A 19,110-nucleotide genomic window follows, 5' to 3' on the forward strand; every position below is an offset into this window, starting at 1 on the left:
ATATATATATATATATATATATATATATATATATTGTAAAAATATAGCATTTTTTTTTCCATATTACCTGGTAAAAAAAAAACCCATAATAATATATATATATTGTAAAAATATAGCATTTTTTTTCCATATTACCTGGTAAAAAAAAACATAATAATAATAATAATAAATATATATATATATATATATATATATATATATATATATATATATATATATATATATATATATATATATATATATATATATATATATATAAATATATAATGTTTTTTTTTACCAGGTAATATGGAAAAAAAAAAGCTATATTTTTACAATTTACCTTACGATTATGTTAAAAACATATCTGCAAATACATTTGAATGTTTAATTCCTGTAAATCCAATGAGAGGGCGTGATACAAGTTTCCAAGCCAACAAATCGTTTGGCCACCGATAAAAACAAGTCGGCGAACCCAGCGGAACATTTCAATCGCGCGGTAAGACGTACGAAAATATACGGTATTGCTACTACAGATTAAAAGACTAGGATTTACTTCTCGGACAAAAGGTAACTGGAGTGTACTTAATTTCGCACTTGATCTACAGTAAAGCGGCGGGCATTTGTGTTTACGGCTCTAAGACGTAAGAATGATGTATGAGGGGTCCCAGCGGGGGCACTCGATACAAGGTTAAACACAGCTTGTGCCGGCGGGTCGGCTAATGGCGCAACAGGGCCGAGTCTCGGAATATTTAAGCGCCCGTACGTCGATGCCAAAACACCCCGTGCTCTCGCAATTAGGCGCAAGACGGCGCATTTCCCCAACAATGGCTCGTAATTTATGTAATGAACAACAACCGTAGATGGGAAGAAGAAAAAAAAAAAACTCAAAATACAAAATACATTTCCCCGTGTATTCATTTCGCCCGCTCCTTCATGCGTGATTTCACTCTTTCCGCTGGGTCAATACGACAAAAGAATCTGAATCAATGTCATTTTTCTGTTGGCTTAACACACCTGAAAACACACACACTAGCGCAAACACAGAAGGGGGGTTTTCTATCAACGTGAGGACATTTCATCGACATATTGCATTTCCTAGCCGTTAATCCTAACCTTAACCACCGCAATGAATCGCCTAACCCTTATACAAACCCCAACAAAAATCCAAGTCAAATCGATACTGTAAAAACAAGCCTAATGTCAGGTTGAGTCAACCTAGAACATTTCATAAATAACACACAAGGAAGGAAGACAAGAGACTTAGGATTTGTTTTGCTCGCGAGGAGAACGGACAGTATGTGTTGGCAGTTATTTATCTTCTACCACTCTGGGAACCATCTTGTTGACCCCACTCTATTTATTGATAAGATTAGCCTTAGTTACAAAATGTCGCCGCCCTAAAGGATTTTAAGGGAGCACACACGGAGGAGATGCGAGAATCAACACGCGATAGTGGTGTGTGGCTACTATCTTCTTCACAAAATCATAATGGCTACCCACAGGCTGTCCTGCCCTGTGGTGAGGTCACAATGTCTCTTTTCTTCTTGTGCTCGGAAGAGAAATTTGGTCCCACTATGTCGCGAAAAAACAAGAACCCAACACACACGCATGCACGCACACAAGGCGTTGCTATTCAAACACCGCCGGCGGGGCGAACAGCTTGTTGATTTTTTAATTATTCTCCGCGCATATTAGGCAAGGCGACACCTCGTCTCCTTTTTGAAACACACAAACACCCAAAGAACGCTCGCAGCCTTTTACATAAACACAAATACTGTATGGAAATGAGCTAGCTGGGTTTATAGATATCTTTTTCAGATGCTGTACTATTTATTTTCTCAGCTATGAACTTTTACACGTCAGGAAGTGTCGTTGTGTTGCCTTGTGTTTTGATTAGATTGATTTTTTTCAATTCATATTTTACAGTTAGCCAAACGCAGACAAGGGGTGTGCTGTGATTGGCTGTAAATAATCGAGAAGCGGTGGCCTATAATATGTATTATATTTTGCATGATCCATGTTTTTACTTCTGTTTGACAGTTCTGATGAAAAAAAAAAAACAGAAGACAATAAAGAAATTTCCTTTGTACCATACGGCATAAAACTTTCGCATAAGTAGCCGCAAAGCGGATGTTAGAAGTGGGAGTTGGCTTTTCGTCTCGGTGTGCTCAAGCGTGAGATTCCCTGGGCTAGATCATATCTAATAGGCGGAATCCGACGCGGAAAGAAGTAGCATCAAAGACGTCATCAGTCAGCCTCTCGCGCTGTCTAACAAGCACACATTTTCTCATCCAGCTCTGGCAAGTGCTCATCAATTCATATGAACGCACACACACGGCTTGAACTCTGGCACCGACCCAAAGAAATGTCGCCGAGACGTAGCGGGCAGACTAAACGGGCGCATTTTTCTGCACGGCCGCGCGGAAAAGCAGACGCTACTGTATAGTGTGATTAGTGGATGACAACAGCTGTTGTTTATTTTTACTTGCTGGAAGAGAAATATTCGGCTGCCGCCGGGATCATCAATCAGCCCCAAAGCGCCCGCGAGATGTGATGAGGCCACTTTGTCACTGCGATTTCAGACAATTAAGCGGCAAAATTGTCCAATCCAGTGGCGCCACCGGAAGGTATCTGCCTGGCCACGCCCACTGCCAAGTATAAACTGAAGTACAGCGGACATTACGAAGCGGAATACTACATTTTTCCGTCCCCTCTACACAGCATTTTTCCCGCTTTATGGCATGAACAACTGTCATGACCTGCGGGGTTGGCTGTGTTTATGTTGTTTTGCCTCCCTCTTCAGGCGTTGTTAGATTTTGTATTTATTGTGCATTTTAGTACTTAATTCAAACTTGAATTGGTAAGCCATAGGTCCCAAAATTGCTAGTGATGTTGAAGGAGGAAGTAAGAAGATGATTAGTTTATGGATATGGAAATGAAGGCCAGAAATGTCCGCGGGACGTATGTTTCACACCACTGGCTTAGACAAACCTTGAACCTTTATAAATGCTGCAAAAAAGTAGTTAACAGTTGTTGAATATTTTTTAATTCCTTTTTCCTTGTGTCAATGTTAAAAAGGATCATTTTACTTGTACTTATACAATTTTCTATAGATTATGATACTTTTATACTACTGTCCAAAAGAGTACTAGCACAGCATTATTATTAATCAGAAAACCATAATACTGTATCACTATTATTCATAAACATTTCAAGTTTTTCATTTATTGAAAAAGAACAGCTCACTTTTAGACTTATAAAATCTTCGAGCGGGCCGGATGAAACCCGTTTACGGGCCAGAAGTGGCCCGCGGCCCTTATGTTTGTCACCCCTGCCTTATAACTCAATTAATAACTAAAAAATGTTAAACATCCCGTTATTGGTCAATGCACATTAGATCATTAGTCAAATTAAATGTTTTGGTGGCCCACAACCCGTCGGCTCAAAGAAAAAATTCCGGAGGCGCCGTTGCACCAATCAGCATCAGAGAAATTCAGACTGGCACGCATCCATCCATTTTTTAAAATGCTCGTCCTCATTAGGGACCCTGGAGTGGATCCCAGCAGAATTTGGACGAGAGGCAACATACACCGTCGCGTGGCTGACAGCCAATCGTAGGGCACATACAATATAAACAAAACAAACCTCGACCAAATTAGAGCCATCAAAAAACCGCACATGGAATTTGTTTTTTTGTTTTAAATGTGCGAGGAATCCGATTGTCTCGTAAGAAAAACCATCAATTGTTTATTGTATGATTCTTGGCGCTTCTCGCTGTTATTTTCCTGCAATTACAGCGACCCGTGAGCACTCCCCGTTCATTCGCAGTGACGTTTTGCGTGCGTTTTTTTTCTTGACGTTTGACATTTCGCTGTGTGGGAGGCCAGGAAGAAAATGTTTGTATAAGACATGTAGATAATGAGTAGTAGGACAGAAGAGACCAGTTTTATCGGGATGTTGTTATTTCGTTTATTGAGTAAGGTCGTTTTACTGCTCAAGTATGATCATTTAGAACAGCGGTGTGAAACATACGGTCCGCGGGCCGGTTCTGGCCCACAAACGGGTTTAATCCGGCCCGCGAGATGATTTTGTAAAGTATAAAAATTGAGCTGTATTTTTTTAATAAATGAAAAAAATTGACATTTTTTATGATTAACACTAATTTTTTTATGATTAACAGTAATGCTAATATTTTATGATTAATAGTGTTGCACACATACATTGTAATTAAGTACTAAAGGTGTCCATTACTGGAGGTAAGTACAGTATTAAGATAAGACTACCTTATATATATATATATATATATATATATATATATATATATATATATATATATATGTAAGATTTAAGATCCTACATTTTAGCGAAATACTTGAAAAAATACATTTAAAAATAAGTACACGCGTTTCAATGTTTGGACTCTTCAAAATAAAATAAAACGTAATAATATGTCTTTGTGAGGGATTAGTTTATTTGAAAATAAAATGTCCCTGTTTCTGTGGCATTGAATTTTCTGATAAGATTTTCTTTCTATTAAAAATCTAACCGATGCGCTTTTAGGAACCGTTCATGCAGACCTAAAACGAACGGCATATTTACAAGGCTAGTAAAAGTTAGCGCTTCCAAAACCAGAACGTGAAAAGCTTCAGAAAAAATGATCTTGACATTTTATTTCTTCCAGAAGAATCAGTAGGCTGGAGTTTGATTTCTTCCAGTTGGCCTGCGCAAGAGCTTTAGCGCGTAGCCTCAGGCACTGCTGCCTCGATGTTCCGCCTTCTGATTTGAACTCCTTTTGTGTAAAAACAAGGCAGTTGTTGTTTAATTGCAAAGACAATACTTAGAAGTATGATTCATTCTCTGAATAATAACTTTACAGTGGAAAAAAAAAATGATTTTCTACAATTTGACAACAATAAACAACAGAAAATAAATTCAATTTTGATATGTATCAGGAGTGTCAAACATAAAGCCCGCGGGTCGGTTCTGGCCCGCAATATGAGTTTAATCCGGCCTGTGAAATGATTTTGTAAAGTATAAAAATGAGCTGAATGTTTTTAAAATATGAAAAACTTGAAATGTTTTTTTTGACTAATAGTAATGTTCGTGAGATAGCACACACGTGGCGCTTTTGACATTGAGGCGCGCTAAAGCCTCCTAGCTCGTGATCATCGCCTTTCATCAGCAGCATGATGAGCTTTTCCCAAACTCAAGTGCTCTTCACTTCCCAATGTTCACCTTGATAGCTTCTGGTCACGACACCTCGCCTCGTGCGTGTGCGTGCGCTGTCAAAGTCATTTTCATCCAGAGGCCATATTAGCATTATGCCTGCCACAGAGGACCGCTAATAAGCGAATCTTCCAGAGTATTCATCACATTATGACATACGGTATAGTAGTTGCTTCGGCATTTGATTAGTATTCCTTTGAGCACAAAAAGGATGAATGAATAAGTAGTTTTCAAAGAATAATATCAGAGAGCAAGACTGCATATTGTTTGCTGGCTAATTTCCCACAGCGCTAAAACGTCTGATTGTGAAGCCTCATGAAGCACCTTTGATATTTTTTTGCTCCTCTAGGTGGCACTCTTGGTTTGAAGATGAAGTGGAGATTCAAAATATTTCCGTTGCACGCACCCTCTTGGTTTGTCATAATGTCATCATCTGGGTGAAATTTCAGCTCCCTACTGTTTTTCTTCAATGCTTTCCCTTGGGTGATGCAAAGATGCAGTAGAAATTCATTACATTTCCTTTGCATTAGGATTAATCATGAAACCAAGAGCACCACCTAGTGGAGTGAAAAAAAATATCGCAGGTGTTTCATGAGGCTTCATTTTCTTATCTCTAACAAAATGAGACACAGTTGCCCAGGACTCAAGAAATGACCGCTTGCAAGCATCACATGACCAAACTCAGAAAACAGGTGAGCTGTGATTGGCTGTGACAAGAGCCCTAAGCTAATGTGGTCATTTCCATTCGACAAGTACTAAAATGGCCGTTTTTTTTGTTTTTTTTACAAAAAAGGGAACAAAAACAAAAAACAAATAATAAAATAGAGTTCAATCCATTTTTTGTGAACGTAAACCCGGCGATAAACATGGTGACCAAAATACTACGTTCTACAAAACCTTAATAAATATTGCATTTGTGGAGTATGAATTATGCACCTATTAGCCATCTCAGGGGGCGGCCATTTTGCCACTTGCCATCGACTGAAAATTATATCACAGTTGCTCAGGATTCAGATAACAACCAATCATGCTTCAGTGCTTTTCTGAGTTTGTTCATGTGGCGTTCGAAAGCTGCGTGGTGATTGGCTGGTTCACCTCTAAGCAACTGTGATGTCATTTTCAGTCGACAACTAGAGACAAAATGTCTGTCAATTCATATTTCATAAATGCAATATTATTCAGAATACACTCTTGGGGCTCCATAGAACATATTGTAAAGAGGACGTTTTAGTTGACTTCCCCTTTTAACTGCTTTGACTTGTGTTTTTCTTTCATTGACCATATGTTTACGACTGTACTTCAACCACGCAAAGCACTTTGTGAATCCCCTCTGTGAGAAGTGCAACATAAATAAAACACACTTAGCATAATCCACGTGGTATCAAATGTACCGCTTAAAATGTTGGTAGGACGAATTTACAGGCCCTTGCTTTGAAATGCATTGTCAACAGAACTCCATGTTCTAGTGGGGCGCATGCACAAGTCAATGAGGGAGCGTTCAAGCACACACGTAATGGTCTTAACTGTCATGTGACACACACTCATATCTGAGCGAAACAAAGTGACACAACACACACACACCTCCGCTGATGACTGTTGGCCAAACACGACCCGCATGACCTCGTACGTGTTCAGTCACTCCTGCGGAGGCGACGGTGATGATGAAGATGATAACGTCAGGATGTTTGCCATCGCGAGAGCGACCATTTTAAGGTCTGTTTCCTGACTTTGATTTTGTATTTCTGGACTATGTAAATACTGTTTACCTCAATTAGCAGCAAGTGTCAAAATATTCGCCACATCATCATGCCCTGCCAAAAATATAAATTTTGTACCAGTATGTCCACACTAGTGAAAATGAAGCCTCATGAAGCACTCGATTTTTCTTAACTCTCAAGATGGTCTTCTTTGTATAGAGGGCGTAGATCATGGCATTTTTTCACTTTCCAGTTAAATATATGGACATAAATTAAATTCATATATATATATATATATATATATATATATATATATATATATATATATATATATATATATATATATATATATATAATTTCAACATTCATCCTTGTTCACACACACAGAAATATGAATAAAACAATTTGATCCGTTTGAGAGCGCGCGGAAGTTAAAGGACACGCAAACATATTCGTTTTTGACTTTGAAACATGGATGATGCGCAACTTAGGGTATTTAAGGCAAAATAAAGTTGAGCTGCATCGAGAGGAAGAGGAAAAACAACTGCATTCAATGTTACACTGGCGAGGTGTTTACTGATCGCTCACAATGTGGGAAATCTGAAAAAAGACTTAACCTAGCCTGCAACAAAATAAATAACTATTATATGTAGATAAATAACTATTATATGTATATATATTATAGATATGACCGTAAGAAAATCTGAAGAATTTACTAAGATGAGAGATTTATTGTTTTGCTACAGATTTCACATTGTTTCCAAAGATGTGTCCAAAACTCGATAACATAGAAAATACCAGAATTTGACCCTAAAATTAAGAAAGCGTCCTATACACAGGTGCAACCTAGATTTGGGAAACTACAGTAAAACACCTTGCTTGGAGAGGCGGCGCCTCTTACCGTGTGGCTGCCTCGCCCCCTTCATGACGTCGTTCAATGCCGGCGGACCGCAAAACGTCCCTCCATCCATCATTTTGACTGCCCATCCTCGTGGTTGATGAAGACTATTCCAACAGTGTGAATACCAGGCCAAAAACAGGTGTTTTACTGACATTAAAATGCAACACAACATCAACACACTGTCCTCACTAGAACCCGTTCCTTCTATCAAATCATTCCCCTAGGGAACACAGTATTCATAACCATAGTTCCGTCCAGGGGTGAATTATTTACTCTTTATGTTGGATTTTTCTACAGTAAAATATTCTAGCTAATAAATGAAATGTTGCTGTTTACTTGGCTGACCCGGTGCAAAATCTCGCCTCATCTCCAGAACCTAAATAAAACTAAAAGACTTAGTTAAGGTCATGTATTTATTCTTGCGCGGGTGATGTGGGGGCGGGGTAGTGGAGGTAAAAAAAAAAAAATCCACATAAAAGTTATAAGAGTCATAAGAGTTCTTCAGCTTGGGCAGGGCTAGTGTGAGAGCGCAGAATAAGCAAAGAAAGCTAAAAAATGTATCTAATAATGAACAAAACATTTGTTTGGAGTGACAAATCAACATTGTAAACTGCTTAAAAGCTCCAAAACGTTTCCCTCTTTAAAGATAAAGTCTAATGCAATGAAAAAGTATTCAATTTCCACTACATTTTTAAAGCAAGACTGCCATCTAGAGGAGCAAATAAAAAGACAAAAAAATCACAAGTGCTTCCTGAGGCTTCATTTTCCCATCACTGGTTAACACACACGCTTTACTGTGGCACAGAGCGGACATGACCCCGTAAAACTGATAATAAAGATTAGAATAAGTTTTGATAATCCTTTCATTTTCATCAGCTCTTGAAATTTTTTAGGTGGAAGAAAGCTGTAGCAGAAAATGAACACAAGAAACAGGAGAATCCAAAGCCACAAACTTTAGAACTGAAGCAGACATGCTAATTACATTTCCACTTAGCCATATTAATAATTGATGCTGTCTGTTTTTGTCCTTATTCCAAATGACAGTTTCTTGGGGGGGTGGAGACGAGGGGGTACGTAAAACTTTAACACCGTTTGTGTAGGTAGCAACAACTCTCATTTCATGCTTGTTTTAAATGTCGGGCCACAACGGTACATGTTTCTTTTCAAATTAAGAGCAAATTAAATGGAAGAGGAAGCAACTTAATGCTAAACTGTGTTATAGTGACTCCTTTGGAAAATGTTTGATGCCTTTACTGTCAATTTTATGCAGATGTGCGTCGTGATGGTCATGTGGTAAAAAAGTGGTTCATGAAGCTTCGTATTCCCATGACTACATGAGGCATAATTGGAAAGGCCCGGATGTCGTCTACTAAGGATTTTGAAAGGTAGCTCTAATACACAGGTGTCAAACTCCAGTCCTTGAGGGCCGTTATCCTGTATGTTTTCCGATTTTCTAACCCCAACACACCTGATTCGAATGATCAGCATCGTTTTCAAGCTCCTGCATAACGCTGAGAAGCTAATCATTTGAATCGGGTGTGTTGAGGAGAGAAAAACGGAAAACATGCAGGATACCGACCCTCGAGGACTGGAATTTGACACTTATGCTGTAATAAGCGAAAAGATATGGAGGAAATTGCACCTGAATTAAAATACATGTAAACCATGGACGAATAAAATAAATAAAAGTCTTGAACTATTTTTAGGTGGCATCTCAGGAGGAAATTTAAAATTATTTATTAACTTGTCACCGTCAAGAACAAAATGTCCCTTGTCCCAAATTGGTCCATTTCATACTTTGCTGCCACAAAAATACGATCTTTTTTAATCCTCACGTATTTCCAATATTTTTGAAAATTATTGACTAATCAGCCATGCTCAAAAATATCTTTTTTTTCCGTTTATGCTCAAAAACACGCCGAAAATCAATTCGTCGAAATAAAGGCCTCCTACCCTTTCAAAAAAGCATCTGGTACTCTCCGCTGTTAACTACACGAAGACGCTGGTCAACAGTTCGCAGTCTTATTCCTGGTTTAAGAGTGAATATTATGATCTCATCATCCGGGCAATGTGTGCTATCTGCGTGCATGGATGAAGGCACATTCCATCCATCTCATGCACATGCCAGCAATAGTGTAGTCTCAAACAAGGTTCCCAGTCACCAGCAAATCATCAAATCTGACAGGGGCTGCCCCTGGGCTGAATATTTCACCGCGAAGAAGGCTTCTTTTTGTTGTGTGCGGCGGAACAAAGGGGAATCTCCTTCTTCTCCCCCCCCCACCCGTTTTCTCTTTCCCTAAATCCAAGCGAGCGTCACCCACACGCCTGTTTCCAAGTCACCGGCGGCGCCGCCTGCCTGCCAATCCTGCTGATTAGCCTCCAAGTGACGCCTTCAAAAAAAAAAAAAAAGCGAGAGGCTCCACCTGATGTACTTTTGCACAACTCGAAAAAGGAACTTCACTTTTGAGTGAAAACTGATCCCGTGTTTGGACAACGACTTGAAACCAGAAATGAGAATAAACACGAAGAAGCGGGACTTACTTCCCAGCCACCCTGTTGCTCCTCTTTCCTCAAATGCCGATCCTCCTCATCCTCCTCCTCAGGAACTTGACGAGTCGCTCATGAGGAACCGAATGCGCTCTTCGCGCCCCCGAGTTTCCTCCTCGCCGGTGTCTCCCTCATCTGTGGGAGCGCGGCGGCGGGCGAGTTAAGAGAGAGCCAGAGACAGAGTGAGATGAAACAACACACGGGAGAGGGAGGCATGGAGCGAGGGAGGGGAAAAGAGAAAAAGAGAGAGAGAGAGAGAGAGCTGGTGCGGTTGCACGCTGGAGGGAGATCCTCCATCGCGCGTGAGCGCATGTTTATCTAGCTGTGCGTCTCCTCTCCTTCCAACGTCATTTCTCTCCAGAGGAGCACAGACTTCCTGTTAGCGCTCGGCTCAACTTACCTTGGGAGTGAAATCCATTTTGTGCACTTTACCCCCTCTCCCCAAGTGAAATCAATGGACCGTGAACATTTGATATGACTAGAATGCTTTTGGACACAAAACATCACGCTTGTTATTCTTGTTTTACAGCGGTTGGCTTTATTTTCAAAAAAAGAGCAGATTAATTGGAACATGAAGCAACTTATTACTAAATTATAGTGGATCCTCTTCAAAATGTTGTATGCCTCATTTTTTAAAGAGACATCTACTTTGTCATTTGTGACTCCATTTTCTGGTAAAAAATACAATGGATGAACACCAAGTTTGCGACTGCTATTTTTCAGCGGTTCGCTTCCTTTTCAAATGAAAAGAAAATTAGATGGAACATGAAGCAACTTATTGCAAAATTGTGCTATCGTGGCTACAATGGATGAACATCAAGTTTGTTACTGCTATTTTTCAGCAGTTCTCTTCCTTTTCAAATTAAGAGAAAATTAGATGGAACATGAATCATCTTCTCCCTAAATTGTGCTATTGTGGCTCTTTTGCAGAATTTTGTATGTTTTTTATAAATGTTTTATACAAAATGCTTTGTCAAAAGAGACTCAACAATGAAGTGGAAGAAGAACAAGTTTGTTAATCCTATTTCCAGGCAGTCCTCTTCCTTTCTCAAACTAAGCGCAAATCAATTTGAACATGAAGCAGTTTATTGTCACTGTGGCTCCTTTGCAAAGTTTTGTTGTTTGTAAATCGTTATTAGCCACAGTTTGATATTCCAATTCTTTAGTGATTCTCCGCATTTCAAATTAAGAGCAAATTAATTGGAACATGTGGGGCTTTTATATATATATATATATATATATATATATATATATATATATATATATATATATATATATATATATATATATATATTTATATATATTTATATATATATTACATAAATACACTTTGTCATCAGTGACTCCATTTTCTAGTAGATGAGCCAGAAATAAAGTGGATAAAATTAACCCTTGTGCAGTATTTTGTCCAATCTTTTGATCTTTACATTAATAGCATTTCACATCAAGAGTGAAAGCATTGAAATAAGTCATTAGGGAACTGAAATTTCACCCGGATTGTAACATGTCAACATGGCATGACCACTTTGTTATCACACAACCAGGATTGTGCCATCTCTTGACTATAAACCTTCAAGAATTATGTGGAAAAAAACGACCCAAAAATGCTTAAGATACCGCACAAGGTTTAAAATTCGGTATCAAAAATGCTTAAGATACCGCTCAAGGTTTAAAATTCGGCAAAACAAAGAGAACACAGAAAAGACAACGAATTAGCTGTGAATTATGCTTGCTGTCTGTTCTACCAACAAAACAAAGCTGACATTTTTGCATCATTCATCCCATTGAAAGTGTGTGACATGCTAGCTTTTTGTGACATTTAATTGAGCGCACACAAAGCGCTGTTGCGCGCGTGCGATAACGCGCCCCTCGTTCTGCCGACGGGTGACGTGACGAGGCAGCCGTCCGGCTTTAAGTGTCTCCCGAGAGTACCCGGACCGCTCAGGTCGATATACGCGATCAATCAAATTACGTTGCGTCATTTTAAGGTCATCTAGACAGCTAACTCTCTTTGCGTAGGTTAAAACTAGCAATGGGATGAAGCAAATTGGGATTTGGAAATGCATTCAACTTTAAATCAAGAGTGCCATTAAGTCATTCAATGCCAGGGACGTGTTTTCACGTTTTTTCAAGATATTCAATCCCAATACGACTTAACTAAAATGGAGAGGATTGACCGGCAGAGCATTCTCCCTGATAGATAGATAGATAGATAGATAGATAGATAGATAGATAGATAGATAGATAGATAGATAGATAGATAGATAGATAGATAGATAGATAGATAGATAGATAGATAGATAGATAGATAGATAGATAGATAGATAAATCAATGGCCACATTGGCTAGCTAGCTAGCTAGCACTCAAACTAGCTAACTAGCTAGCAAGATAGATAGATAGATAGATAGATAGATAGATAGATAGATAGATAGATAGATAGATAGATAGATAGATAGATAGATAGATAGATAGATAGATAGATAGATAGATAGATAGATAAAAAATCAATGGCCACATTGGCTAGCTAGCTAGCGATCTAACTAGCTAACTAGCTAGCTAGCAAGATAGATAGATAGATAGATAGATAGATAGATAGATAGATAGATAGATAGATAGATAGATAGATAGATAGATAGATAGATAGATAGATAGATAGATAGATAGATAGATAGATAGATAGATAGATAGATAGATAGATAGATAGATAGATAGATAGATAGATAGATAAAACCTTCAAGGCGTCGACGTTTGTTATTCAGACTACTCTAAGACTCGACACAGATGTGTTCCAGAGCGGTCGAAGACTGTAACTGTTCTCATCTCTATTCTATTCTAGAAATCTATCCGATTTCTTCACGAGCAAAAAGAATCTAAAGTCTCTTGTCATCTTTCGTTGTGTGTTATTTATTAAATGTTCTAGGATGACTCAACCTAACATATTAGTTTAGCATATGTAATTTACCTAGTGTTTAAATTGTTGCGTTGATGCTTTTTATTTCTTCCTTAACTATATTTGTTTTGTCATTTATATCATGTTTACATGTTCAATTAATCAAATCAACAAATGTTAGCTGTCACTTTCACAGTTTCAGCGATATCATGCGGCCTAAATAGACCGCCCAAGCTAAATTTGTCCAAAAATGATCTCTAGATCCTTTCACACTGCCTGTTGGTATCATCAATCCGTATGCAAGTTCTTTCAGGAGAAATTTCCCACTGAGTACATTCCCACCACATGACATATTATTTGTAGCGCTCTTCATCTAATCAACATTCAGCGTAAGAGAGACACTTAAGCTAGCTCAAATCTGTTATTTCAATCAAGCCGCACGCCTGCTCCATGTGAAAAAAGCGATCACCCGTAAGGATCAATCAGGAAAAAAAAAAAAAAAAGCGCAGATTTTTCAACGACAGTATCGCAGTAAATACAAAGCCACACACGTCCTTCCATTTCTTATGAAATATTGAGTGGAATGTGAAATGTACTTGGGAAATGAGGTCATGATAGATGAATGCGATGCTGCGCGGATTTCTCACTTAAGACCCGACACACACGCCGTACGCCTGTCGCCATGCAAATTTTGGGGTAACGGTGTCAGAAAATCCGGATGGTAACGGAGCCAGGTTGCTATTCATGAGCGGCATCGACGCTTGAATTGTTTTCCATGTAAGTGCTCTCATTAATTATACAAAGGGCTGTGAGCATGGAGATGTTCATCAAGTCTTATTCTATCCACTACCTGCACATTTTTTATTTTTTTTTATGCTGTGTTTTTTTTTTCTCCAGGGGTTTTTTGACTCATTTTATGGAGTTTCCGTAAATGCAGAGAATTGGCTTATACGGTCCGCCATTAAACCTGCAGGGTATTTGATACAGATGTGACTTTCACTCTTTAAAATAAAAATACACTCCAGGCTTAGTTTAATATTAGATGCTAACAGTCCTGGGAAATGTCTGTTATTATTTTTTTTTCCTCCAGTGGATTATATTTTTAAAGATGGAAGTCAACTCCTCAAATATTATTTTACAATAATATGTTCCATGGAAACCTACTTTTTCCATAATGTCTTTCAATTATATATGCCCCCCCCCCCCCCCCAAGGAAAGAGTAAATGTTTTGCGCCCCGCCCACCCTCCACGCCAACTATAAATAAGCGAATTATCTATTAAAAAAGTGGTATATTATATCTAAAACGGTATCCTTGTTCAAATTAACAAAAGACAGAAGCAATAAAAATCGCTTTCCATAAAACTAACGTCCATGTGACTGGACTCAGCATCAAAGCACTCCTGCCTCTTAAATCTGATGGTATTTTTAATCAGCAGCAGGTGACAAAATGGCCGCCCCCTGAGATGGATTAATTCATTCGGTGCCATGGATGGAATAAATAATAAAATTCTGGTCAAATACGTATTTTTATGGAGGGTAGCTGACACCCTTGACTAATACTTACCTAATCTAAGCCAATTTAGCACTGTAGTGCTAACTGTGACCATTTGATGGCAGTGTTTCCACACTTGCAACATACCTACATCAATTCTAACTGAAGAATGGAAGTCATTTTTTCATATGGTGAGTGAAAAGGTGGGTGAAAATGCAAAATATACGACCCTCCAGAGGTTTACTTTTCCAATAACGCTTGGCACTGAAAGAGTTAAAACGGGGCGATATTGCTGCTCAATTCCTATGACATGAACTTCATGTAAATCAGAATCTATTACGGTAAAGAAAACTTTTGGGTTGTCTTCCCCTTTAAAGTCTCTTCACTAGCACCCCAGTAAAAATGGATCTTTGACGTCTTTAGCCGTCAATGGCAGTGAATGAGTTGACTTATTGACTGGGAGCCTTGTAAAAATGGATCTTGTGGCGTCACTGGCAGTGGATGAGTTACGGTGTCTGTTTGCGTCCACTGCAAGGACAAGCGAAGCTTTTAAAATGCCGAACACAGCTGATGCCGCTCCGTCCCGTGACGATCGAGACGGCCCGTGTTGTCGTCAAAGCTTTTCTCATGGGCCCCGGCTTAAAGCGCTCAAGATGGAGGTCAAAGGAGACCCGGCGGAGCGTGCAAATCTGCGCTCAGTAATTCCCCCCGCCCCCGTCGCTTTTTTGGAAGGATGCTGCTAATGGGTATGGGGACCCTTCTGGCCAATCATTCTGCATTTGGATATTGAGGCGTGCTTCTTAACCTCCACTAGTGTTTTGCGTTACAAGTGTGTCCACAGCACAGACTATACTCGTATCTCAAAGCACCAATGTATGTCTTTTTATGAAATAAAATATACTCCCGACACCCGGCCTATTTGAGTCCGCTGTCGTGTCTTTCTTTAGTTGCATGAGACATCTTTTGAAAGGATGTCCTCTACTCAGGACGGTAGGACTTAGTTGGGTTCTTTCAGTAAGTCCAAAAATATCCTCTCAGGAGGATATCATAGAGTGCAATTTGTTTCCCGAAAATTTAGGGAGGGTACCTGTAATAGTGTTTTGCATTACGAGTGTGTCCACAGCACAAACTATACTCATATCTCAAGGCAGCAATGTATAATATGTATTAAAATTTTAATGCAATCGGTAATATTGTCTTTTATGAAATAAAATACCCTCCTGAGACCCAGACTATGCGTGTCCACTGTTGTGTCCTCTTTGAATTTCATCAGATCTCTTTTGAAAGACCAGGAAGTCCTCAACTGAGGACACTAGGACTACAGTAGTGTTTTGCATTACAAGTGTCCACAGCAAAAACTATAATCGTATCTCAAGGCACCAATGTATAGTATGTATTAAAATTTTGATCTAATTGTGTAAAATTGTCTTTTATGAACTATTCCATTTGTGTCTCTGTGTCCTCGAATTTCACCAGTTTGAAAGGCCACAAAGTCCTCTACTGAGGACACTAGGACTTAGCTTCATGAATCCAAAGAGGAGTGTGTCCACAGCACAAACTATAATCGTATCTCACGGCACCAATGTTTAGTATGTATTAAAATTTTGGTCTAATTGTGTAAAATTGTCTTTTATGAACTATTCCATTTGTGTCTCTGTGTCCTCGAATTTCACTAGTTTGAAAGGCCACAAAGTCCTCTACTGAGGACACTAGGACTTAGCTTCATGAATCCAAAGATATAAACCCAATCAAAATCTACACGGCGAAGCGTTGGATTTAAATGTAATTTAGTTTGCGCTACTAGTGTTTTGCATTACGAGCGTGTCCACAGCACGGACTATGCTCGTATCTCAAAGCACCACTGTACAATACGTATGAAAAAATTGGCACTGTCGAATCCCACCCAATTTTTAAACTCTATTGCTCTGGTCTAGGGTTGTCGAGCATAACGCCTTGGACGCTTATCAGGAAGTCATCCCACGACCTCAAACTCAAAGAGGACGTCGGGTCGGCTCTCGCTGAGTCAGCGGTCTGCTGCGTGGCTTTCCCCGGGCTCTTCTATAGCGAGCTTGTAATCGCCCGAAAAGTTAATGTCGCTTATTGCCGAGCACTCGGGGTGTCACTTAGCATCGGCAATTACAAGACTCAATCATAAAGCGCTCGGCTAGCCGAGAAATAGCCCATGATGGAAATCGGCCGATCGGAAAAGCGAGCAAAGCCGCAAGACGTCTCGGGATGGATTTCAAAACGGGAGGCGGACAAGCTAATTAAACTTCAGCGTTGCGGAATGGGAGCGAAATTCGGAGCGTTAGATCAAATCATTGTTTGGCGCCTGGAATTCTATGTTTGACTGACGGCGTTATTGCTTCCCGCGTGTGAATGACAAATTGGTACTGGCACCGAACCAAAATTGCTTGTCGCTGCCGGTCGTCGGTCCGTACCAAGTTTTAATAGTCGCCGAGGAAGCTTATGCGATGTAAAAATTCATTGTCCAAGATAACTATTATTTTGAGATTAAAATGCATTATGGTTAGCATCATTAAAGTAAAAAATAAAAGTCTTTCCACCCGCCTTGAAATTTTTGAGGTACAAACCACCATTTTATTTATTTTTTTACTTTGACTTACAAGCAAAAATTTGAGATACAAGCACTGGATTGAAATTATGGATGATTACGATCACATTTCTTTGCACCCCAGTTTCAGTCCAAGTCACCTGATTTTGAAGGGAAAAAAAAGTGCGTCCGAATTATTTAAAAAATAGTCCATCAAAAGACATTTCGCATTGTCATGACTGAAAATTTTTGAGATGGTGGACTCAACTTTAATTAGAAGATAACGAAAGGAAAACAACAATTGAACAAACAGACAACTGAATAAAAACAAAACAAAACAAAACTCGGGAATAAACTTACTACGCAATACTTGAACACTCACGGAACCGAGGACATTGACAATTCAACGGCAACAGTAATACAACAGGCTACAGAAACAACAATACTTTGACAATGACACAAAAAGAATTGAACGGAAACAGGAAACTAAATACACTCAAAACTAACAAGACAAAAAGGAGCACCTGGACAAGAAACAATTGGAACAGGGAACACAAGGGAAGCAGGTTAACATGACCAGGTGGACACAATCGCACTGACACAAGGGGAACAGAAACATGAACAAAAGCCCAAAAAACCCGCACTTGGCACTGAAAGAGTTAATAAACGACTCCCTAACCGGTGCACTCTTAATTCAATCAGCTTGACACATCATAACCTTTACATGCTCCTCTCCGTTTAAGTAATATCGGCGCGTGTGAACAAGGATCGACTCGGACGTTGGTTCAGCCCGCTCGCTTCTTTTATCCAACAACCTAAGCTAACACGAGCCGCAACACGGACTTGCCGCTAACAGCTAACAGCGTATCCCTCATTTTCATGCCTGAAAATAGATAAATATCAAATAACTCGGGGCGGCTCCATCAAATACTTCAAAGGTGTCAATCGTATCCGTGCTCTTTTCTTCTTTGTTGCCGTGTCAACAACAAAGGCCGCACAACACAGTCACCTGTCAGCCATCTTTTCAGCGTGAAAGCCTGCGCGGAGGCCCCGCTGTCAGTCAGGCCCGTTTTCGAAAAGTGAGGGGGCCCCTCTGTAAATTTTGCATGAGCTTTTGAGCGGAGGATGATTTTGCCATGAATATCTGAAGCGCTCCAAACGCGGTTATAAAAAAAATCCCTTGTGGAAACGCCTTCAAGAAATGAAATTAGCATTGGCAACAGTCTCGGCAGACTCGGAGCGTTTAGCCTTGATTGATGCAGACACGGTCAATTTGCTTAACACCACAAGCAAAGATTCTCTTTAGCCCCTGATGGATTTTAATTCACTTTCTACTAGCGGTTACAAACGGATGGACTCAAGTACGGCGCGTGGAAATGAGATTTAAGCCATTTGTCAAACAGCTATTTGTCCGAGAAAAAATAAAGAATTTGCTCATATTTTTATGGAAAATTTAAAAAAATTATGTCAAATTAGCACGACTTCTACCATAATAAAAGTGTATGAAGATGGGGTTACTTTTGAAATATCGCTTCCCTTTTAAAAACGTCTTATAATACATGGAGGTGATCCATGCTGATGAAATTACAGCAATTGCCAAGTGCAAATCCAAAGTTTTCAGAAAAAAAAGGACGCCAAAAGGGTTGGCCCATTCATTTTTCAATAGTGCAAATCATCAACTAACCGCATAATTTCATGCACTTCACCTTTTGGCTGGCGGGAAAATGAAAAAATACAGAGTCCTGATTCATTAGCAGAACAATTTAAAAACATAAATATCATAAAAAGTTCTTAAGTTAAGTTCTTAAACAGTGATCTT

General features: G+C 39.3%; 1 protein-coding gene across 2 annotated transcripts in view; it reads right to left on the bottom strand.

Moving 5' to 3' along the window:
- The window catches only part of shisal1b (shisa like 1b), a 70,104-nt gene that overhangs the window by 21,988 nt on the left and 29,006 nt on the right, over window positions 1–19,110 (bottom strand). The window contains exons 4-5 of one of the 2 annotated variants that reach the window (XM_088418350.1): window positions 10,348–10,488; window positions 7,807–7,910 (exon numbers count right to left, since the gene is read on the bottom strand). The gene's annotated coding sequence lies outside the window, so the exon portion shown is untranslated. Of the gene's footprint in view, window positions 1–7,806; window positions 7,911–10,347; window positions 10,639–19,110 lie in introns of those variants that run through there. The other variant, XM_088418349.1, reaches the window with a different exon arrangement.

The sequence above is a fragment of the Hippichthys cyanospilos genome, chromosome 6 (assembly GCF_059441005.1).
Source record: "Hippichthys cyanospilos isolate Australia breed blue-spotted pipefish chromosome 6, RoL_Hcya_1.0, whole genome shotgun sequence".
Lineage (NCBI taxonomy): Eukaryota > Metazoa > Chordata > Actinopteri > Syngnathiformes > Syngnathidae > Hippichthys > Hippichthys cyanospilos.